Source organism: Anomaloglossus baeobatrachus, chromosome 2 (assembly GCF_048569485.1).
Source record: "Anomaloglossus baeobatrachus isolate aAnoBae1 chromosome 2, aAnoBae1.hap1, whole genome shotgun sequence".
Taxonomy (NCBI): domain Eukaryota; kingdom Metazoa; phylum Chordata; class Amphibia; order Anura; family Aromobatidae; genus Anomaloglossus; species Anomaloglossus baeobatrachus.
In genome coordinates this window covers 557,302,728-557,327,602 of record NC_134354.1, presented here as the reverse complement: position 1 = coordinate 557,327,602, position 24,875 = coordinate 557,302,728, and positions in this window count along the sequence as shown.

Sequence of the window (24,875 nt, the reverse complement as noted above, 5' to 3'; positions counted from 1 at the left end):
ACTTTGCAACTGGAGCCTTGCTCATTTTGGGCTGCAAATCTTGAAAAATGGCCAGAGCTCTCCACTTACGCCCATATAAGCGCACGCGTCTGTCCAGTGACAATGTGGACAGACTAACGCTCATCAAAATGAACAAGTCATGGATCCACAAGGAATTTACTACCCCTGCGTCATCCTGGGGAGAGTAAAGGCTTGTGGATTTTTAATGTTCTTGATGCAAATCTAGCTGTGAAGTGTACAACAGGGGCACAAGTGCTGCCACTGAAGGGGTGGGTGTGTGTGTGGCCCAATTTTTGGAAAAAAGGGAGACTCCGCTGGGAGTAACCCATGCTTACAGTGATTTTAAAAATGATCCAAGATGAACAATTCATGGTTCAGCAAATACTTTGCTACCTACCCCGGTGTCATCCTGGGGATGGTTAAATATGGCGTATTTTTGAATGTGCTTGATGCAAATCTAGCTGTGAAGTGTACAACTGGGGCACAAGTGCTGCCACTGAAGGGGTGGGTGTGTGTGGGGCCCAATTTTTGGAAAAAAGGGAGACTCCGCTTGGAGTAACCCTTGCTTACATTGTTTTTAAAAATGATCCAAGATGAACAGAGCTGGGATCAGGAAAGACTTAGCTACCTACCCCGGAGTCATCCTGGGGACGGTTAGGTATGGCGTATTTTTGAATGTGCTTGATGCAAATCTAGCTGTGAAGTGTACAACTGGGGCACAAGTGCTGCCACTGAAGGGGTGGGTGTGTGTGTGGCCCAATTTTTGGAAAAAAGGGAGACTCCGCTTGGAGTAACCTTGCGGTGTTTTACATGATTTGTGTTGTGTTGTGAGTTTTTTGTCACCTTTTGGACACCTTTGAGAGTGTTTTCTAGGTGTTTTTATGTGTTTGTGATTGCCTCCTATTGTTTCCTATGCGGTTTGAGTGGTTCGCCGAACCGATTCGCTGAACCGAACTCGAACGAGACCTCCGTTCGGCGAATCGAACTCGAGCTGAACCACGGCCGGTTCGCTCATCTCAAGTCTTGACGTATTGCACCAGTGCTCGGCGGTGCTGCCACAGTTACAGTAACATATGGAGAGTCAAATTCCAGCGTGTCGGCACATCACATTTCTGGCGATGAACCGGCAGGCCGAAAGACTTCTGGAGCGATGCAAGTTGCTCAGCTGCGGCGGTTGAACGGTGGAAGTGAGCAGACAATTTTCGTGCCCTGTGCAGAAGGCCATCTCGGCCGGGATAGTGTGTTAAAAATTGCTGGACAACAAGGTTCAACACGTGAGCCATACAAGGCACCTGTTTCACCTTGCCCAGGCAAAGGGCTGCACCCAGGTTTGCAGCATTGTTGCACAAGGCCTTACCTGGCTGCAGGTTGAGTGGAAACAACCATTTATGAAACTCGGGCAGCAGAGCTGACCACAACTCAGCCGCTGTGTGACTCTTATTTCTAAGACATTTCAAGCTAAAGACCGCCTGATGCCATTGCGCTCTGCTGCCAGCATAGTAAGGAGGTGTGCGTGATTCCTTGTGCGCAGTTACAATGCTGGTGGCCTGACCAGGCAGGCTTGGGGCGGAGGTGGAGGACCCAGAGGAGGTTGAGGAGGCAGAAGCATTGGAGGAACTTATACATACAGAGGATTGACGCACAAGTCGTGGGGATGGCAAGACTTGTTTAGCAGACCCTTCTCCATCTCTCACCATAGTTACCAAGTGCCTAGTCAGCGACATGTAACACCCCTGTCCATGCTTACTGGTCCAAGCATCGGTGGTGAAATGCACTCGTTCACACACAGAGTTTCTCAAGGATGTGGTGATGTTGTGTGCGACATGATGGTTTAGCGCAGGCACACCTTTCTTGGAGAAGTAGTGGCGACTGGGCATTTGGTACTGAGGCACTGCAACGGACATAAAGTCTCGAAAATCCTCTGTGTCTACCAGGCGGAAAGGCAGCATTTCGGTAGCCAAGAGCTTACAGAGAGATAAAATAAACCTCTTAGCTTTGTCATGGGTCAGAGGAAATGGCCTTTTATTTGTCAACATCTGAGGGACAGAGATCTGGCTGCTGTGTGTAGACGTTGGTGAGTAGGGTGTCCCTGGAAAAATGCGTGAGGAAAGTGCACGCGTAGACATGATGTTGCCTTCATCCAACGTTGGTGCTATCGATGTCTGAGAGAGCTGTACACCCGCACTTGTTTCCCCTTCCAAACCAACTGACGACCTAACAAGCAAACGGCCTGTTGCGGTTACAGTGGTGGAAGGTGTGCGTGGAAAACCAGGTGTGACAGCTGTCCCCACAGTAATAGAAGACGAAGAGCGTGCAGATGCACTGGAAGGGGCAGGCATTGGTTGGCCTGCTACGCTAGGCTGCATTGCAGTACAGTGAGCTTCCCACTGGGAATTATGCTTGGTATTCATGTGACGATTCATGGAAGAAGTTGTCAAACTGGTGAGCTTTTTGCCTCTACTTATAAATTCACGTCAAATTTTACAGATCACATGATTTGGGAGAACCTTTTCAAGGTCAAAAAACGACCAGGCTAGGCAAGGCTTAGAGGATATGCAACCTGCAGAGCCACCCCGACTTGTGCTCAGAGGCAGAGTGGTGGCTGAGGATGTAGGTGTAGACGTGCTACCAGTACTCCGACTCTGTCCAGGAAGGCACAAGGTAACTTCGTCATCAGTTGCATCCTCCTCCACCACCTCTGTTGACCTCCTCAAGTGCCTGACTGTGGGTTGACAGTAAGTGGGATCTAGAACTTCATTATCAAGCGTTGTGTTTGCACTTCCCTCGCCCTCAGACCTAGCCACTACCTGCCCTGACCGAATATTTAAGTTGTCATCCCAATCTGGTATTTGCGTCTCATCGTCATCAGTATGTTCCTCATTGTCTCCACCAACAGGTGTTACAGTTTGGGAATGAGGGTCTACATTATGCTCAGAAACTTGGTCATCATCAGGGTCTGAATCTGAGTCACAAAGGTTCTGGGCATCACTGCAGACCATTTCATGGTCTGTACTGACTGTACCTTGGGAGCAGATCTCTGATTCACAGGCTATAGTGTGACTGAACAGCTCTGCAGACTCAGCCATCTCTGGTACACCATACTGTGCAGGGCGGGTGGAGACTTGATATCTGGGAGAAAGCAAGTGTGATTGGGATAACAACTCAGAGTACTGTTTTATTTTTGATGTGGTAGTTGAGGTGGAGGAGAGGGCCCTTATTGGAGCATTTGAGATCCATTCAAGCATGTTCTTTTTTGTACATCATCTAACTTTCTTACAGTTTTTTGGGTCTGTAAAAAAGGGAGCACATCAAATTGTCCACGGAAAGTAGTAGACATCTTACTTTTGCTGGAAGATGGCTTATCTTCAGCAGATGTTAATGAAGCTTTGCCACCTTCCCCATGGACACAAACTTTTTTTCCTTTTCCAACACGCCTGTTCCCCTTTCCACCAGCATCTGTCAATTTGCCACTCATTTTGTTAGCGACAAGATTAGTCACTTACAATGTGGTAGCAAAAATTGAGAGGTGGTGTAGATTGCAGAGGTGTTTTAACTTTATTGACAGCTGAAGAACCAACACTGACTATCCCTGACAATGCAACTATGGCCCTAAAACTGGCAGCACTGTTTGCTATAAAAATAGTGTAGCAAAATGTGCATGAGGGTAGAAAGCAGAGGTGGTGGGACTTGCTTGGCACAAGTGGGACACAAATTTAGTATAGCAGACACTTTTTGGATGCCACTTATGTTCAGCACTGTTTGCTATAAGAATAGCGTAGCAAAATGTGAATGAGGGTAGAATGCAGAGGTGGTGGGACTTGCTTGGCACCAGTGGGACACAAAATTAGTATAGTAGCCACTTTTTGCATGCCACTTATGTTCAGCACTGTTTGCTATAAAAATAGCGTAGCAAAATGTGCATCAGGGTTTAATGCAGAGGTGCTGGAAAATGCTTGGCACCAGTGGGACACAAAATTAGTATAGCAGCCACATTTTGGATGCCACTTATGTTCAGCACTGTTTGCTATAAAAATAGCGTAGCAAAATGTAAATGAGGGTAGAATGCAGAGATGGTGGGACTTGCTTGGCACCAGTGGGACACAAAATTAGTATAGTAGCCACTTTTTGCATGCCACTTATGTTCAGCACTGTTTGCTATAAAAATAGCGTAGCAAAATGTGCATCAGGGTTTAATGCAGAGGTGCTGGAAAATGCTTGGCACCAGTGGGACACAAAATTAGTATAGCAGCCACTTTTTGCATGCCACTTATGTTCAGCACTGTTTGCTATAAAAATAGCATAGCAAAATGTGCATCAGGGTTTAATGCAGAGGTGCTGGAAAATTATTGGCACCAGTGGGACACAAATGTTCAGCACTGTTTGCTATAAGAATAGCATAGCAAAATGTGCATTAAGGTTTAATGCAGAGGTACTGGAAAATGCTTGGCACCAGTGGGACACAAAATTAGTATAGTAGCCACTTTTTGCATGCCACTTATGTTCAGCACTGTTTGCTATACAAAAAGCGTAGCAAAATGTGCATCAGGGTTTAATGCAGAGGTGCTGGAAAATTCTTGGCACCAGTGGGACACAAAATTAGTATAGCAGCCACTTTTTGCATGCCACTTATGTTCAGCACTGTTTGCTATAAAAATAGCGCAGCAAAATGTGCATCAGGGTTTAATGCAGAGGTGCTGGAAAATTCTTGGCACCAGTGGGACACAAAATTAGTATAGCAGCCACTTTTTGCATGCCACTTATGTTCAGCACTGTTTGCTATAAAAATAGCATGGCAAAAGTGGGCAGGTAGGTACAGTGGCCGGGTTCTCTGGGTCAGTGGACATGAAAGGAAGCCTCACTTTCTATCCCTCCTAATGGTGAAATGCAGCAAGGAATTCCCTGAGCTTAGGTACACAGACGCTATTATCTGAAGCTCTCAGCCCGAGAAAATGAGCCCTGAAAAGGGCTGAAATAAACTTCTGTCCCTAATCTGTAGAGCGCTGTGTGTATAGCGGACACAGCCGGAGCGGTGACAGGAGCTGCGTGAGTGGTGACTTTCACCTACATGCAGAAAGCAGATAATGGTGCCGTTAGGGAAAATGGCCATATTTATATTGCAAGGACATGTGTTATGGACAGCCTATGACACATGCCCTTGCTTGTCTGGCAAAAAAGACCACTTAGCTGTGTGTGTGTCTGGGATTGGCTGACATGCTGGCCCGCCCTACTGCACGCGCACTTAGGGAAAAAAAAATGGCGATTGCCATTATCCCAGCAGCACTGATCTAAACACGCCGCCCCCGCACACTATACGCTGAAATTAGATAATAGTGTGAATCACAGAGTGACTCACACTATTACAGTGAATAGCCAGCTAGTAACTAGCTAGGCTTTTTGCTGATTGAACCGTTCTCAAACGTAACTTGAGCTATCGAGCTTTTAGCATAAAGCTCACGTTTGTGTTCGATCTCGGGCCCCCCAAAATCACTCGAACATGAAATTGGCGAACCTCGAAACTTGAATATCGTTCAACTCTAGTCGTAACTGTTGCTATCAAAGCTGCCGAGCCCTGCTCATGAGGTAAGGGCATGCCTAATCAGGAGAACTATTCTACATTTCCAAATATTGGTATTTGCTGATATTATTGCTATTCCACCTACTATATATTGGGGATAGGATCTTGGAGATGGAATACCCCTTTAAGTCCAGTTATCCAGCTGAATGAATACTAAACAACAGAGCTCGCTATTTAGACATGTTTTCTTGTGGCGTATAACGGACTCTCATGTTTGGTAGTCGTTCAGCAGGGCAACTATAAAATCAAATACCTCCATTTGGAAATATAGTATAGCTCTCCTGATCAACTATGTTCCTTACCTCATGAGCAGGGCATTGCAGTTGCTTACAGATGCATGGTTACCGCCACTCACTGCATCTGAACACAGGAAGCTGAGCTGACAGCCGCTCTGTGCATGCGGCAGCGTCTATTGTGAGAGAGGGGGCCGCGGGGATCAACGCTGCACAGGTACCGTGAGACACCGGGGAACACCGGTGGAGTTATAGGGGGTGACCTGGCAGGGCCTGGGAAAGAGTTTTCTGTTGCATGTGTCATGGCACATGCAACAGAAATCAGAGGAGTAGGGTGAATGCGGCCGGCGCGCTGCTGTGCGCGCAGCCATCTTGGATTTCCGGGAGGAGGTCAGGGGGGCACTTTGGCGACACCGGGGGACCAAAGGGGACCAGAGAGGAGATTTATCTCCCATCTGACATGTTTGTTCATGCCAGATGGGAGATAAATAATTTTTTACCGGCGCTGTCATTTACTGTAACGTGATCATCGGTATACGGTGTATACCTGTGATCACGTGAGCGGGGACCAGAAAAACCGGCCTGAATCATGATCTCCAGGGTCTCAGCTACCCCTGAAACCCCGGAGATTTTCTGACTCTGCGGGGTGCTATTCACTTATTTCTGCCTGCTGTTTATAAAGGGAAGATCAGTATAAGGCTACATTCACACGACTGATCCGTTTTTGCAGTCCGCAAAAAACGGTCCGTTTTTTTCATGGGTGTATCTGTGTGCCATCCGTTTCCGTTCCATATACGGTCCATATGTCATCTGTTTGTCATCCATGTGCCTTCCGTTTTTTTGCGTACTGCAAATACATAAATTTATCCAGGATCCATAGCTTCAACCTACATGAGGCGGTCACATGTTCACTCCAGTGCCATTTTCCACTTTAACAGCGTAGAGCGCTCTGGTGATTTTCCTGTGCTTGTACACTTCATATCAGTCTTTTCTGTCATTATAATGGCAGAAAGACACATCATGTCCCACTCTCCTGCATTTTGTAATTTTGCACCCTTTGGTGCCTTTCATGTGGTACTAAGGGGTGCTTAGCCTTGTATTTAGCCAAAAAAAAAATAAATTTAAAAAAAAAATGACTTGGGTTTCCCCTATTTTTGATAGCCAGCTAGGGTAAAGTAGACGGCTGCAGCCTGCAGACCACAGCTGGCAGCTTCACCTTGGCTGGTAATCCAAAACTGAGGGCACCCCACGCTGTTATTTTCAATTAAATAAACAATTTAAAAAAAAAAAACACGTGGGGGTCCCCCCAAAATTGGATCACCAGCCAAGGTAAAGCAGACAGCTGGGGTATGATATTCTCAGGCTAGGGAGGTCCATGGTTATTGGACTCTCCCCGGCCTAAAAATAGCATGCCGCAGCCGCCCCAGAAGTGGCACATCCATTAGATGCGCCAATCCTGGTGCTTCGCTCCAGCTCATCCCGTTGCCCTGGTGCTGTGGCAAATGGGGTCATATATGGGGTTAATACCAGATGTGTAATGTCACCTGGCATCAAGCCCTTGGGTTTGTGAGGTCTATCAGATACCCGCCATCACCAACCCAGTCAGTAATAAAAAAAAAATAGATGACAAACACATTTTTATTTGAAAAAACACTCCCCAAAACATTCCCTCTTTCACCAATTTATTAGAAAGAAAAACAAATCCAGGTCTGCTGTAATACAAAGGGTTCCCATGACGATCCATACCATAGTCACTGTCCCAGTCAATGAAGAACAGAATGTTCCCTATTGGCTGGGAGAGCAATGCAGTGACCTGAGCTAACATCAATAGGTCCGCCCAGGTCACGACAAGTGCTGCTGTCAGGAGCGAGGTACCTTACCTGCGGTGACAATTTCCTGCACTGCTGATAGCAGAGCTGTCACTGACTTCAATGACCGCCGCCTTCACAGCCAAGTATAACGGCAGCCTGTGACGTCACCGCTAGTCAAAGTCTCGGGTCGGCAGCAAAAGGAGGGGATGTGACAAGCGGCGGCCATGGAGGACAGTGACAGCGCTGAAGTCGGGAGGGCAGGTCTTCATCACCGCAGGTAAGCCAAGCGGGGTAATGTGTGCGGAGTGCAAGGTGGGTGGAGCCGAGCAGGGTAATGTATGCGGAGTGCGAAGTGGGTGGGGCCTAGCGGGGTAATGTGTGTGGAGTGCGAGGTGGGTGGAGCCAAGCGGGGTAATATGTGCGGAGTGCGAGGTGGGTGGGGGCAAGCGGGGTAATGTGTGCAGAGTGCAATGTGGGTGGAGCTAAGCAGAGTAATGTGTGCGGAGTGCAAGGTGGGTGGAGCCGAGCGGGGCCATGTGTGCGGAGTGCAAGGTGGGTGGAGCCTAGCAGGGCCATGTGTGTGTCAAAAACAAAATAATTGAGCATCAATAAAAATTATACTGCTGAAACCAAAAATTCTTTAATGGGTGTAGAATAAGAGCTAAATTTATCTAAAAAATATGCAAGACTCAATAGTGATACTGTGTGGAAGGAAGGGGTATAAACTCTTAATATCACAACATAACCACTTACATTCTGATTTCCAAACAAAACTCTGCATGCTACAAATAATGGACTTAGTATCCCGCACATAACCAGGTAACGTGCACACTAGTTCTGCAAATAAAAATCGACCTAGGAACCCAATTTTTCATTCAAGGAACCTATACCTGCAACAATGGATCTGAAGGGGGGGACCTCTCTTTGTGGATTTTAAGCATGGCATGATAAATTGGTGTAATAGGATGTTCCACATAAAGATGTTTTTTCAGATTATAATCTATGGCTCCCATGTCAATACCTTCCTCTAAAGCAACCTTTCACCTTACAATTAGGTGTGCGATCTCGTATGCGATGTGACACGCCCAGGTCGCATATGCGATTTAATGAGATCGCACATAGGTCATTCATTTGCTGTCACACGTGCGTTAGTAGTCTATGTTAAATTGATCAATTTTGTGTGCGATCTTTTAGATCATGTGTTCTGTGACGTATGCATTGGGCACCCTTTTTTTTTTGTTTTTATTTATTGACTTGCCAAGCGTGTGTAATGTGTAGGGATGCGTTTTTACTATGTCATCTGCCATTCAACTCTGCTACATGGCCGCTAACAGCAGACACAGACAGCCATGTAGCAGAGCTGAATGGCAGATGACAGCAGACAGAGACAGAGCCGCACGATCAAAATGAACTCGGGTGAATTTCACCCAACTTCATTGTCATGCCGCGGCTCTGTCTGAGTCTGAAGGACTCATCGGTGACTGCTAAACTCCTGAGTAACTGAATTGAGCAGCCCTCTCTCATACTCACCGATCCCCGATCTGCGGCGCTGCACGGCATTCACACTGCTTCGGCGGCTTTTACTATTTTGAAAAAGCCAGCCACTCATTAAACAATCTCGTATTACCTGCTTTCCCCGCCCACCAACGCCTATGATTGGCTGCAGTGAGACACGCCCCCACGCTGAGTGACAGGTGTCTCACTGCACCCAATCACAGCAGCCGGTGGGCGTGTCTATTCTGTGCAGTGAAATAAATAATTAAATAATTAAAAAAAACGGCGTGTGGTCCCCCCCAATTTTAAAACCAGCCAGATAAAGCGATACGGCTGAAGGCTGATATTCTCAGGATGGGGAGCTCCACGTTATGGAGAGCCCCCCAGCCTAACAATATCAGCCAGCAGACGCCCTGAATTGCCGCATACATTAGATGCGACAGTTCTGGGACTGTACCCGGCTCTTCCCGATTTGCCCTGGTGCGTTGGCAAATCGGGGTAATAAGGAGTTTTGGCAGCCCATAGCTGCCAATAACTCCTAGATTAATCATGTCAGGCGTCTCCCCGAGATACCTTCCATCATTAATCTGTAAGTGACAGTAAATAAACACACACACCCGAAAAAATCCTTTATTAGAAATAAAAAACACAAACATATACCCTCGTTCACCACTTTAATAAGCCCGAAAAAGCCCTCCATGTCCGGCGTAATCCAGGATGGTCCAGCATTGCTTCCAGCTCTGTTGCATGGAGGTGACCGGAGCTGCAGAAGACACCGCCGCTCCTGTCAGCGTGGGGGCGTGTCTCACTGCAGCCAATCATAGGCGCCGGTGGCAGGGAAAGCAGGGAATACGAGATTGTTTAATGAGCGGCCGGCTTTTTCAAAATAGTAAAAGCCGCCGGAGCAGTGTGAATGCTGTGCAGAGCCGCGCCGGGGATCGGGGATCGGTGAGTATGAGAGAGGGGGTAAGAGGGATAGACTGACATGGACAGAGAGAGAGGGACAGAGATAGTGACCGACTGACAGAGATTAGTGAATGACAGACATTGTGAGGCGCTTCAGAACGCAGCTTTTCAGCTGCGCTCTGAAGCGGACCTTTTTTAAGCTGCGGTGCAGAGCGCACACCTGCGCACATGGCCTCAGACATCAAAATCGTATGAGGGATGTCACACGTTTCAGTTGACTAGGTTCGTACAACAAAACGTCCAATGTATGAGGAATAAACGACGTGTATGCGATCACTGTATTTGCGTTCAATCTTGATCGCATGTAGTTGTCACACGCAAATACGTCACAAACGATGCAGGATGTGCGTCACTTACAACTTGACCCCAAGGACGGATTGTGAGATATTGAAGCGTGTAAAGCGGGCTTAATAGTTTGTCTAATTTCTCCTGAAATCTAGTAGTAGGATCACTGGGAATTTCTTGACAAATATCGCTGTTGCTTCACATCTCTAAATTACATTGGTAATATAATGCTGTATCTAACACCACTATCCCCCCTCTTTTACCTGCTGGTCTCACCATATCTTTATTCTCTCTAAAGGTTCTCAATGCTAAAGATTCCTGTCTGGTTAAGTTGTTATACACCTCTCTAGACTGTTGGTCTAACAAGACTAATTCCTTTTCAACTAGGTCCTGAAATTGGTCCAACACAGAAGGTGTTTTAGATTTTAGTGGATAGAATAGAGGATTATGCTTGGGCAAAAAAAAACCATTCAATGATACACTAGATTGTAAACTCTCAGATTCCAAATTTCTCTTAGGGCAGAAAGATGCAAAAGCTCTTTAAATTCATATAAATTTACATCATCGGTACTAGGGAAATTATGTTAGTTCAGTATAACATTCTCAGATTGAACAGAATTACTATCATCGTTAGAAAAATGACATCTGAGGGTCAGGTTTCTCGCCAGCTTGTTCACATCCAATAGTGTTTAGAAAACATCAAATCACACTTTCCTAATCCCATTTCACCTTTCTTTCCCCGGTTTCCCCAATAACAATCTCTCCTTCCGCATCCCCTCCCCATCTAACCTCCCTCCCAAACAAAAAACACAAATGTTTGAACTGTTCACAAAGAAGTTGTCCAATGTTTCCTCTTTGTTCCTCTAAACTAATGTAATATATAAATGTTTTAATATGTAATAATAAAAATATTTGAACCAAAAACGTTGAATTTATTAGCAGGCGAGAAACCTAAGACTCTAGATAACACTTTAATTTGCTCAGACGACAAATTTTGATTAGAAATATTGACAACCAGACAACTTAATTCCGGTTTCTAAATATTGGGGAACTGCGTCTTGTTTCCATGCTTCCTCCCTGCCCTCCTGCGGCATTTTTTGGATGGTGATTATTGGAAAGTGGTGGAGTGGAGTAGTGTCTCTCATAGGTATTATCATAGTAGTCCACACTATTCTCCATTAATTCACCTGAAGAAAGAGATGAACCTTCCGAAAGCTGAACTTTTTCTGCTCTTGCTCTTTATCAACAGCATTCAGGAGGTGCCCCCAAGCAAAGATGCTGGAACTGGCGTTAACAAGCCTCATGGTGGAAAGCCAGCTCAATCCCAAATACAACTACAAGCTTTTTAACTGCAGTTGCTGTAGTGTATGCTAATGAAGCTGAAATTTTGGGTCTGTGGTGGAACTGGAAAGAATGGCTCTGTGGGGGCACTCTAAAGTGGGCTTTACACGCTATGATATATCTAACGAGATGTCGGCGGGGTCACGTTGTAAGTGATGCACATCCGGCATTGTTAGTGATATCGTAGCGTGTGACAGCTATGAACGAGCAGAAATACTCACCTTTTCGTTCATCGCTGACATGTCGCTCATTTTCAAAAAATCGAGCATCCGGTTTTTCAATGTTCCCGAGGCAGCACACATCGCTCCGTGTGACACCCCGGGAACGATGAACACAGCTTACCTGCGTCCCGCCGGCAATGCGGAAGGAAGGAGGTGGGCGCAATGTTTACGTCGCGTTCATCTCAGCCCCTCCGCATCTATTGGCCGGCCGCTGTGTGACGTTGCTGTGACGCTGAACGTCCCTCCCCCTTCAGTAAGTGGATGTTTGCCACCCACAACGAGATCGCTCAGCAGGTAAGTACGTGTGATGGGGGGTTACAGGGTTGTGCGACACGGGCAACAAATTGCCCGTGCCGCACAAACGATGGGGGCGGGTGCGATCACAAATGTGATCGCACAATTAATTGTAACGTGTAAATCAGGCTTTAAAGTGTTAATTTATTCATTTACTTCCTATTTAACCCTGATTGCTATGGTGACAGAAACCTTTTAAATAATTTCTCTATCCACATTTGTTTGCAGGGCAATTGTCCTGCTCTTACCCCGATTTTGCTTCCTTTTGCAGCCCTCTAGCCCTTACTATGACAACTTTATAGCCTTTTTACAGAACAGAAGTTCGTTACCCCATTGAATACTATGGGACTCGTGGCTTGGAGTCACGTTCATGTCAAGTTCATCCCTACTCAACATGTGAAATGCATGCTCATTAATGTTATTATTTGGTGATTCACTGGCAATTACAGAATATTCTACTTCTTTACCTTAAAAAATACTCTTGGGTTGCTTTTGCAGTATATTTTGGGTTTATCTTGTCCGGAATTGTCCAACTATATTGTGAAGTGCTGTCCAATCAACGTTCCTTAATTTTGATGAATCTGAGTACAATGTATAGTGTCGGGACGCGCTCGCCACGCTCGGGTCCGGGGCTTCTGCTGCTGCTGCTCGGTGGCTCGAGTGGTGGACCAGACCCGGGGACCCGAGCAACGCTCCTCACCCGTGAGTGAAAAGGGTGTGGTTTGGTTAGGGAGATTGTTTGTGACGCCACCCACGGGTCGTGGTGATAATGGCACCACCGCTGCTGGTAACGGGGATCCCGGGAGAGATGGTAGGGTGCAGCTGAGATGTTGTCCCCTCCATGGGTAGGGGGGTTTGGCGTTCCCGGGGCCCGGTGGTGGTGACGGGGAGGCTGCATGGCTGGGGTGCAGGGTGGCAGGGACAGCATGGCGCGGTGCCGGACGGCACTGGTGTACTCACTCAAACAGTCACTGACAGAGTCTCTGGTAAACCAAAACGGCTGGATGGACGGGTCCCGTAGCCGGCTGCAGTGTTGTTGTTGTACTCTCCCCGGAGGGCTGATAATGGCTGTCTTTCCCTGCACCTTTTAGAATGTTCTGACTCCTGTGGTTGCCCACCAGTAGTCCGCTCCCCGGCGTATAGGTGCCGTAGGAGCCCGTTTTGCCAGCAGGCGCTGGCCCTTGGATCTCTAGCCTGTGGCGGTGGCTGTATATCCTCTCTGGGTGGACGGTTGCCTTCAATCGGGACTTGTTAGTTGGGAAACCCCTGGGGTTCCTGTCACATTCGGATTTGACTATTGACGGCGGCTCCAAGCCTGGTCAGGGTCCGATGGCCCTGCCTGTGTGCTTAGCTTCACTCCGTTCCCCGGTCTGGTACCGGCGGGCCGACGCCCGACCCCGGTCCTTACGGCTCTGCGGAGTGCCACTAACTCCTGCAGATGGCCACCACCATCTGCCAACCTTGCTGTCAGTGTCCGGGCTCCAACCCAGACACCTGCAGTTCGTGACCTCTCACTTTCACCTCTAAACTCTATCTGACTGCTTTGCCTGCCTCCAGGCTTGTGAACTCCTTGGTGGGTGGGGCCAACCGCCTGGCTCCGCCCCACCTGGTGTGGACATCAGACTCTGGAGGGAGGCAACAAGAGTTTTGTGTTTGGCTGCTGTAACTGCCTAGGGTGGGGGGGTGTATGTTGGTATGTTTGTGACTACCTGGCTAGTCCAGGGCGTCACAATAGCCCTGTACAGTTCAGAATTTATACATTCTAGAAAACCAGTGCCATTTTAAGCAAAGGATGTCCATGTCATCATTCTGCCTCCACTATGTTTTAGGCCTCCGACACACATCCGTGCCGCCGGTACGTGTTTGGCAGTTTTTTCACGTACGGACGAAGACACGTGGACCTATGTTTTCACTATTGTATGGACACACGTAAGTATTTTGGAACGGAAGGTGTGTCCATTCCGTACTTACGTGTGTCCGTGATTTTTGCACGCTGACATGTCCACGTATTCTCCGGCAGCACGGGTGTCACACGTCCCGCACCCGTACCACACAGATGTAGTGTGGCTGCGGTTCCGTGTGACACGCACCGGAGAACACGTGTCATTATTTTAAAATAAAAAAAAAATACTCACCTCCACCAGCCCCGCAGATTCTACCACTGCAAACTGTTCCTGCGGGCCGCCGCTCGTTATGAGCGTGTAAAGGAGGTGGGCGTGCTGTCCCGAGCGCTGATCTCCACCCTTCCGCTCGACCGGAAGCAGCGTCAGCGGGGAGTGGGCGGGGCTGGAGCCGAAGATCAGGATCCTGGACAGCAGCGCGGACCACGTGAGTATGTAAATTACCTGTTCTCCGTGTGCTATCGCGAATAGCACACAGAGAACACAAGTGGACCGCACGTACCCGAGACACGTACTTACCTCTCACAACACGCAGGGAAAATACGTGTCTCACGGCACGTGCGTGTTTTTAACGGATGTGTGTTTCAGGCCTTACAAAAGATGTGGTATGCTTTGGATCATGAATCTTTCCAAACCTTCTTGAATACTTTCTTCCTATCATTCTGGTACAAGTTAATCTTCATTTCATCTCTCCAAAGAAGGCTTTATCAGAACTAGACTGGCTTATTTATCTGTTTTTTGGCAAAGTCTAATCTGGCCTTTCTATTTTTAACGCTGATTAATGACATACACCTTGTGGTAAACTCTCTGTGTTTTCTCTCATTAAGTTTTTCCCTTATGGAAAACTTACATAATAAAACATCAAATTCTTGGAGAGTGTTCTTTGCTTGGGTGGATGTTGTGATGGGCTTTTGTTCCCTATGCAAAAGACTCTGTGATCATCCCCCACTGTTGGCTTCTATGGATGTCTATGCCGTTTTGAGTTGCCAAACTCATCAGCAATCTCTTTTATTTTAGAGTAATTTGCTTAAATATTGATTTCGCCACTTTAACATTTTTGATATCGATGGATTTCTTCTTTTTCTTTCAGCCTAATGATTGTCTATTTCATTTCCATCAAGAGCTTCTTTGACCGCATGTTGTGAATTCACAGCAATACCACACCTGAATTCAGCTTCCAGACCTATTACCTTCTTAATTGATGATGGATTAATAAGGAAATAGCCCATGCAGCCCATTTAAGAGCTTTTGAGATAATTGTCCAATTACCTTTGCTCCCTTGAAAAAGAGGTAGTTACATATTAAAGAGCTGTAATTCTTAAACCCAACTCCAATTAGGATGTGAATATGCTTGAATTAAAGCTAAAGGTTTGCACTTTCAACCCATATTGATTAGATAACTATATCTTGAACCTGTTTTAGCAAACAGCTGAAATGCCAAAACTTGTGTCACTGTTTAAATTTTTCTGGACTTAACTGTACCTCACATCTTGTCAAGCAGCTTGTGGTGTAGTCACTGTCTTACCAACTTGTAGATTATTCTGCCTTTGGAGAAATGTATTTGTGTGCTCAGCCTTGATGGAAGTTACAAAGCTGCCATTATTTTTGCAGAAAGAGGTGATGCTCTCTTTTCACGTGCAGGAGAACGTAGGCCACACTGTCGTCTTTGTTTTAGAGTGCAATTTACTAAAGACCTGGAGCTGCAACTATGGCTAAGGAAAATACATGAGTTTCACAAAATTTGCACCTGTTCAGTGATGCCCTGTGATTGCTGTGGACCCTTATGTCTGCAACCAAATACTCAATATGCGCACATTGCCTATTCTGGCTAATCTGGAATTGAGTTCAATAACATCATCTGAGGTGAGGTCACCGAGTTCAAGGAGTTCACCTCAGGTTAGTTCACCTGAGAACACAGCTGGAGTACCATAGGAACCCAAACTGTGATCTCAGGGGAAGTAAATTAACTTAATGCCAGATTACTGGATTAGCTGTGTTGTGCACATTGAGTATTTGGTTGCTAACATTTCTACACCAAATCTGCAGCTTCTGGCAAAAAAACCTCACCAATACTGCATGCATTTGGTAAAGGGAGGAACTCCAGCAGCAAAATCCAAGGATAATAAAACCAAATTCTTTATTGATTCATTTTAAAAATTACATAAAAATATCCAGACAGGGTCCTATGCAAACAGAGGATGCGTTTCGAACCGGATGGTTCTTAGTCAGTCTCTGGGGAATGTATGAAATCTGGTGTTTCTCTTTTTTTTATATTTTTTTTTTTTTTTTTATTTTTTAATTTTTTTTTTTTTTTAATTTTTTTTTAAATTTTTTTTATTATTTTTTTTTTTTTTTTTTTCTCTTTTTTCCTACCCCTCCCTTTCCTCCTGGTGCTTACTCTCCGCCCACCTTGTCCTCACTGGGTTCTCAGCTTATTGGAATTGGTCCAGTTTTCATTCATTCCCCAGAGACTGACTAAGAACCATCCGGTTCGAAACGCGTCCTCTGTTTGCATAGGACCCTGTCTGGATATTTTTATGTAATATTTAAAATGAATCAATAAAGAATTTGGTTTTATTATCCTTGGACTTTGCTGCTGGAGTTCCTCCCTTTACTTACTTGGATTGCCGGTTCCCCATTCCGTGCACAAGTCCTGGATGCGGTGGTTCCCCCTTTCGGCTATAGGTGAGCGGACATCTATTTTCTCCTTGTTTCTGCATGCATTTGGTGTATTTTTTTGCCAGGAGCTGCATATTTGGTGCAGAAATGTCTGCCATGAAAATTCTCAATGTGCACACATCATGTAATCCAGTCATAGGGCATTCAGTTCAATAACTTCACCTGAGGTGAGGTCACTAAGTTCAATGAGTTCACCTCAGGTCAGTTCACCTGAGACCACAGCTGGGTTACTATGGGAACTGCCTGCTATTACATCAAGTGAACTCATTGACATCACCATTTACAGCTGCGGCTCTGTCTGTGTCTCGGATGCCACAGTCAGCAGTTATGTTTTCTAATCTGACCACGGACTACAACCTCAGATGTAGAAGAGCTGGGATTATCGTGGGAAGTTGCGTCTGTAGATTACATTGGACCTGCAGGGGTGTTTTGGAGAAAACTGGAGAAAGAGCGTGTTTTTTTTATTTAAATAGAGGGCTATTCCTTGTGTTTTGTATTTATCTCTTCTGACTTGCAGGGTTAGTAATGGGGAGACTCATAGAAACCTCCACATCACTAACCTTGAGATTGATGATAGCTGTGATTTTTTGACAATTCACAGCTGTTATTAACCTCTTATCAATCCTGATTACCATCGCTCCAGGGCAATCAGGATGAGCTGAGTAAAGTGCCAGAATTGGCATATCTGATAATTCTGGGGCGGCTGAGGACTGTTATTTTTAAGTTGAAGGGAGCCAATAACATGGGCCTCCCCAGTAGAGATGAGCGAACCGGCCACGGTTCGGCTCGAGTTCGGTTCGCCGAACGGAGGTCTCGTTCGAGTTCGGTTCGGCGAACGTTCGACGAACCACTCGAACCGCATAGGAAACAATGGCAGGCAATCACAAACACATAAAAACACCTAGAAAACACCCTCAAAGGTGTCCAAAAGGTGACAAACAACTCACAACACAACACAAACACATAGGAAAGTGACAAGGACATATACTCATGCGAAAACAAAAGAGCTGGACAAGGAAAAAGAGGAGTAGACACAGATATAGGCATGGCACGCCCTTCTAAAATCATGTAAAACACCGCAAGGTGACTCCAAGCGGAGTCTCCCTTTTTTCCAAAAATTGGGCCACACACACACCCACCCCTTCAGTGGCAGCACTTGTGCCCCAGTTGTACACTTCACAGCTAGATTTGCATCAAGCACATTCAAAAATACGCCATACTTAACCGTCCCCAGGATGACACCGGGGTAGGTAGCAAAGTCTTTCCTGATCCCAGCTCTGTGCATCTTGGATCATTTTTAAAAACAATGTAAGCAATAGTTACTCCAAGCGGAGTCTCCCTTTTTTCCAAAAATTGGGCCACACAGACACTCACCCCTTCAGTGGCAGAACTTGTGCCCCAGTTGTACACTTCACAGCTAGATTTGCATCAAGCACATTCAAAAATACGCCATACTTAACCATCCCCAGGATGACCCCAGGGTAGGTAGCAAAGTCTTTGCTGAACCATGACTTGTTCATCTTGGCTCCTTTTAAAAAACACAGCAAGCAAGGGTTACTCCAAGTGGAGTCTCCCTTTTTTCCAAAAATTGGGCCACACAGACACTCACCCCTTCAGTGGCAGCACTTGTGCCCCAGTTGTACACTTCACAGCTAGATTTGCATCAAGCACATTCAAAAATACGCCATACTTAACCGTCCTCAGGATGACACCGGGGTAGGTAGCAAAGTCTTTCCTTATCCCAGCTCTGTTCATCTTGGGTCATTTTTAAAAACAATGTAAGCAAGGGTTACTCCAAGCGGAGTCTCCCTTTTTTTCCAAAAATTGGGCCCCACACACACCCACCCATTTAGTGGCAGCACTTTCGCCCCAGTTGTACACTTCACAGCTAGATTTGCATCAAGCACATTCAAAAATACGCTATACTTAACCGTCCCCAGGATGACACCGGGGTAGGTAGCAAAGTCTTTGCTAAACCATGACTTGTTCATCTTGGCTCCTTTTAAAAAACACAGCAAGCAAGGGTTACTCCAAGCGGAGTCTCCCTTTTTTCCAAAAATTGGGCCACACAGACACTCACCCCTTCAGTGGCAGCACTTGTGCCCTAGTTGCAAACAGGATGTTTTGATTTGCATCAAGCACATTCAAAATCCACAAGCATTTACTCTCCCCAGGATGACACAGGGGTAGTAAATTCCTTGTGGATCCATGACTTGTTCATTTTGATGAACGTCAGTCTGTCCACATTGTCACTGGACAGACGCGTGCGCTTATCTGTCAGCACACACCCAGCAGCACTGAAGACACGTTCAGAGACAACGCTGGCAGCTGGACACGACTAAATCTCCAAGGCGTAAGTGGAGAGCTCTGGCCATTTTTCAAGATTTGAAGCCCAAAATGAGCAAGGCTCCATTTGCAAAGTTATAGCATCGATGTTCATTTGGAGATACCCCTGTATCATCCTCTCCAGCCATTGACTATGTGTCAGACTTGTCTCTGGTGGCCTTGCAAAGGATGGTCTAAAAAAATTATGAAAAGATTCAATAAAATTGCTGTAACCAGCACCAGTTACGGTGCTACTGGTACGGGTAGACTGTTGAAGATGACGAGACCGTCCTATGTTTGTCAAGTTACAACTGGAACATTCACTCCCTGCACCTGCATGGTTGTTTGGTGGAAAAGCCGGGCAAAGATCGAGTAACAGCTTCTGCTAATACTCCTGCATACGTGCGTCCCTTTCTATGGAAGGAATTATGTCACAAAATTTGGACTTGTACCGGGGATCTAATAGTGTGGCAACCCAGTAGTCATCATCACTTCTAATTTTGACAATACGAGGGTCATGTTGGAGGTAGTGCAGCAAGAAGGCACTCTTGTGTCTTGCGCAGCCATGCGGACCAAGTCCACGCTGTGTTTGTGGCATAGAGGTGCTAACCGTTCTTTCTTCCTCTGACATCTCCCCCCAACCTCTTTCAACTGAAATTTGACCAAGGTCTCCCTCATCCGCTGAGTCTTCCATGTCCATGGACAGTTCGTCCTCTATTTCTTCATGTTCTCCTGCACCTTCCTCAACATTTCGCCTGCTACCATGCGCCCTTGTTGATCCCTGTCCCCCATGGTCCCATGCCTGTCGCGTTGGTGATGATGAACGTCTGGACCTTGGTGATGTTGTTGTGTCTTGCGCATGTGAATCCTCCTGTAGATCCCCCCCTTCCTGTTGTCCCACCCACTGACTCCGAATAGTGTTTAGCGTGTGCTCCAGCATGTAAATGACTGGAATTGTCATGCTGATAATGGCATTGTCAGCGCTAAACATATTCGTCGCCATGTCGAAACTCTGCAGAAGGGTGCATAGGTCCTTGATCTGAGACCACTCCATCAGGGTGATCTGCCCCACCTCTGCATCTCGTTGGCCCAGGCTATACGTCATGACGTATTGCACCAGGGCTCGGCGGTGCTGCCACAGTCGCTGTAACATGTGGAGAGTCGAATTCCAGCGTGTCGCCACATCGCATTTCAGGCGATGAACCGGCAGGCCAAAAGACTTCTGGAGCGATGCAAGTCGCTCAGCAGCGGTGGTTGAACGGCAGAAGTGAGCAGACAGTTTTCGTGCCCTGTTCAGAAGGCCATCTAGGCCGGGATAGTGTGTTAAAAATTGCTGGACAACAAGGTTCAACACGTGAGCCATACAAGGCACGTGTGTCACCTTGCCCAGGCGAAGGGCCGCACCCAGGTTTGCAGCATTGTCGAACACGGCCTTACCAGGCTGCAGGTTGAGTGGAGACAATCATTTATTAAACTCAGTCTCCAGAGCTGCCCACAACTCAGCCGCTGTGTGACTCTTATTTCCAAGACATTTCAAGCTAAAGACTGCCTGATGCCGTTGCGCTCTGCTGCCAGCATAGTAATGAGGGGTGCGTGATTCCTTCTGCGCAGTGAGAACGCTGGTGGCCTGACCAGGCAGGCTTGGGGCGGAGGTGGAGGACCCAGATGAGGTGGAGGAGGCAGAAGCAGTGGCGGAACTTGGACAGACAGAGGATTGACACACAAGTCGTGGGGACGGCAAGACTTGTGCAGCAGACCCTTCACCATCTATCACCATAGTTACCCAGTGCCCAGTCAGCGACATGTAACGTCCCTGTCCATGCTTCCTGGTCCAAGTATCGGTGGTGAAATGCACCCGTTCACACACAGCGTTTCTCAAGGAAGCGGTGATGTTGTGTGCGACATGCTGGTGTAGCGCGGGCACACCTTTCTTAGAGAAGTAGTGACGACTGGGCATCTGGTACTGGGGCACAGCGACAGACATAAGGTCTCTAAAATCCTGTGTGTCCACCAGGCGGAAAGGCAGCATTTCGGTAGCCAAGAGCTTACAGAGGGATAAAGTCAACCTCTTAGCTTTGTCATGGGTCGCAGGAAATGGCGTTTTATTTGTCCATATCTGAGGGACAGAGATCTGGCTGCTGTGTGTAGACGGTGTTGAGTAGGGTGTCCCTGGAAAAATGCAGGTTTGTGAGGAAAGTGCAGGCGTAGACATGATGTTGCCTTCATCCAACGTTGGTGCTATTGATGTCTGAGAGAGCTGTACACACGCACTTGTTTTCCCTTCCAAACCAACTGACGACATACCAAGCAAACTGCCTGTTGCGGTTACAGTGGTGGAAGTTGTGCATGGAAAACCAGGTGTGACAGCTGTCCCCACAGTCCTAGAAGATGAAGAGCGCGCGGATGCACTGGAAGGGGCAGGCGGTGGATGGTTCTATCTGCTAGGCCGCATTGCAGTACGGTGAGCTTCCCACTGGGACATATGATATTTATTCATGTGACCATTCATGGAAGAAGTTGTCAAACTGCTGAGGTTTTGCCCTCTACTAACAGAATCACGACAAATTTTACAGATCACATAATTTAGGCGATCTTTTGCTATGTCAAAAAAGGACCAGGCTAGGAAAAGCTTAGAGGGCATGCGACCTGCTGATCCACCCCGACTAGTGCTCAGAGGCAGAGTGGTGGCTGAGGATGCAGTTGTAGACGTGCTACCAGTGCTCCGACTCTGTCCAGGAAGGCGCAAGGTAACTTCGTCGTCGGTTGCATCCTCCTCCACCGCCTCTGTTGACCTCCTCGAGTGCCTGACTGTGGTTTGACAGTAGGTGGGATCTAGAACTTCCTCATCAATTGTTGTGTTTGCACTCCCCTCTCCCTCAGACCGAGCCTCTTCTTGCCCTGTCAGAATATTTAAGATGTCATCCCAATCTGGTATCTGCGTCTCATCGTCATCAGTATGTTCCTCATTGTCTATAACATTAGGTGTTACAGTTTGTGAAAAAGGGTCAACATTATGCTCAGAAACTTGGTCCTCACGGCCTGATTCAGAGTCACAAAGGTTCTAGGCATCAATGCAGACCATTTCCTGGTCTGTACTCACTGTAGCTTGGGAGCAGACTTCTGATTCCCAGGCTATAGTGTGACTGAACAGCTCTGCAGACTCAGCCATCTCAGTTCCACCACACTGTGCAGGGTGGATGGAGACTTCAGAGCTGGGAGAAAGCAAGTGTGATTGGGCTGACAACTCAGAGGACTGGTGTTTTTTGGATGCGGTAGTTGAGGAGGCGGAGAGGGCACTTGTTGGACCACTTGAGATCCATTCAAGCATTTTCATTTTTTGGCCATCATCTACCTTTGTTCCAGTTGTTCGTGTCCGTAAAAAAGGGAGCACATCGGATTGTCCACGGTAAGTAGTAGACATCTTACTTTTGCTGGAAGATGGTCTATCTTCAGCAGATGTTAATGGAGCATTGCCACCTTCCCCACGGACAAACACTTTTTTTCCTTTTCCAACACGCCTCTTCCCATTTCCACCAGCATCTGTCATTTTGCCACTCATTTTGATTGCGAAAAGATTGTGCACTTAAAATGTGGTGGTAAAAATTGAGAGGTGGTGTAGATTGCAGCTGTGGTCTAGCTTTATTAACAGCAGAACAAACAACAATAATTATCCCTGACAATGCAACTACAGCCCTTAAACTGGCAGCATAGTTTGCTAGTATAATGGCTTTGTAACAATAAACTTGAGTGTGCAATGCAGAGGTGCTGCAAATAGCTTTGCACCAGTGGGACACTAATGGAAGTCCAACAGCCACTTTTAGGATACCACTAAGTTTACTCAGTGTTTGCTAGTATAATAGCTTAGTAACAATGAGTTTGAGTGTGCAATGCAGAGGTGCTGCAAATATCTTTGCATTAGTGGGACCCTAATGAAGTCCAACAGCCACTTTTAGGATGCAACTAAGTTTACTCAGTGTTTGCTAGTATAATAGCTTAGTAACAATGAATTTGAGTGTGCAATGCAGAGGTGCTGCACATAGATTTGCACCAGTGGGACACTAATGGAAGTCCAACAGCCACTTTTAGGATGCCACTAAGTTTACTCAGTGTTTGCTAGTATAATGGCTTAGTAACAATGAGTTTGAGTGTGCATTGAAGTGGTGCTGCAAATAGCTTTGCACCAGTGGGACACTAAAGGAAGTCCAACAGCCACTTTTAGGATACCACTAAGTTTACTCAGTGTTTGCTAGTATAATAGCTTAGTAACAATGAGTTTGAGTGTGCAATGCAGTGGTGCTGCAAATAGCTCTGCACCAGTGGGACACTAATGGAAGTCCAACAGCCACTTTTAGGATGCCACTAAGTTTACTCAGTGTTTGCTAGTATAATGGCTTAGAAACAATGAGTTTGAGTGTGCAATGCAGTGGTGCTGCAAAAAGATTTGCACCAGTGGGACACTAATGGAAGTCCAACAGCCACTTTTAGGATGCCACTAAGTTTACTCAGTGTTTGCTAGTATAATGGCTTAGTAACAATGAGTTTGATTGTGCAATGCAGTGGTGCTGCAAATAGCTCTGCACCAGTGGGACACTAATGGAAGTCCAACAGCCACTTTTAGGATGCCACTAAGTTTACTCAGTGTTTGCTAGTATAATGGCTTTGTAAGAATGAGTTTGAGTGTGCAATGCAGTGGTGCTGCAAATAGCTTTGCACCAGTGGGACACTAATGGAAGTCCAACAGCCACTTTTAGAATGCCACTAAGTTTACTCAGTGTTTGCTAGTATAATAGCTTAGAAACAATGAGTTTGAGTGTGCAATGCAGAGGTGCTGCACATAGATTTGCACCAGTGGGACACTAATGGAAGTCCAACAGCCACTTTTAAAATGCCACTAAGTTTACTCAGTGTTTGCTAGTATAATAGCTTAGTAACAATGAGTTTGAGTGTGCAATGCAGTGGTGCTGCAAATAGCTTTGCACCAGTGGGACACTAGTGGAAGTCCAACAGCCACTTTTAAGATGCCACTAAGTTTACTCAGTGTTTGCTAGTATAATGGCTTAGTAACAATGCGTTTCAGTGTGCAATGCAGTGGTGCTGCACATAGATTTGCACCAGTGGGACACTAATGGAAGTCCAACAGCCACTTTTAGGATGCCACGAAGTTTACTCAGTGTTTGCTAGTATAATGGCTTAGTAACAATGAGTTTGAGTGTGCAATGCAGTGGTGCTGCAAATAGCTTTGCACCAGTGGGACACTAATGGAAGTCCAACAGCCACTTTTAGGATGCCACTAAGTTTACTCAGTGTTTGCTAGTACAATGGCTTAGTAACAATGACTTTGAGTGTGCAATGCAGAGGTGCTGCAAATAGCTTTGCACCAGTGGGACACTAATGGAAGTCCAACAGCCACTTTTAGGATACCACTAAGTTTACTCAGTGTTTGCTAGTATAATAGCTTAGTAACAATGAGTTTGAGTGTGCAATGCAGAGGTGCTGCAAATATCTTTGCATTAGTGGGACCCTAATGAAGTCCAACAGCCACTTTTAGGATACCACTAAGTTTCCTCAGTGTTTGGTATTATAATGGCTTTGTAACAATGAGCTTGAGTGTGCAATGCAGAGGTGCTGAAAATATCTTTGCACTAGTTGGACACTAATGAAGTCCAACAGCCACTTTTAGGATGCCACTAAGTTTACTCAGTGTTTGCTAGTATAATAGCTTAGTAACAATGAATTTGAGTGTGCAATGC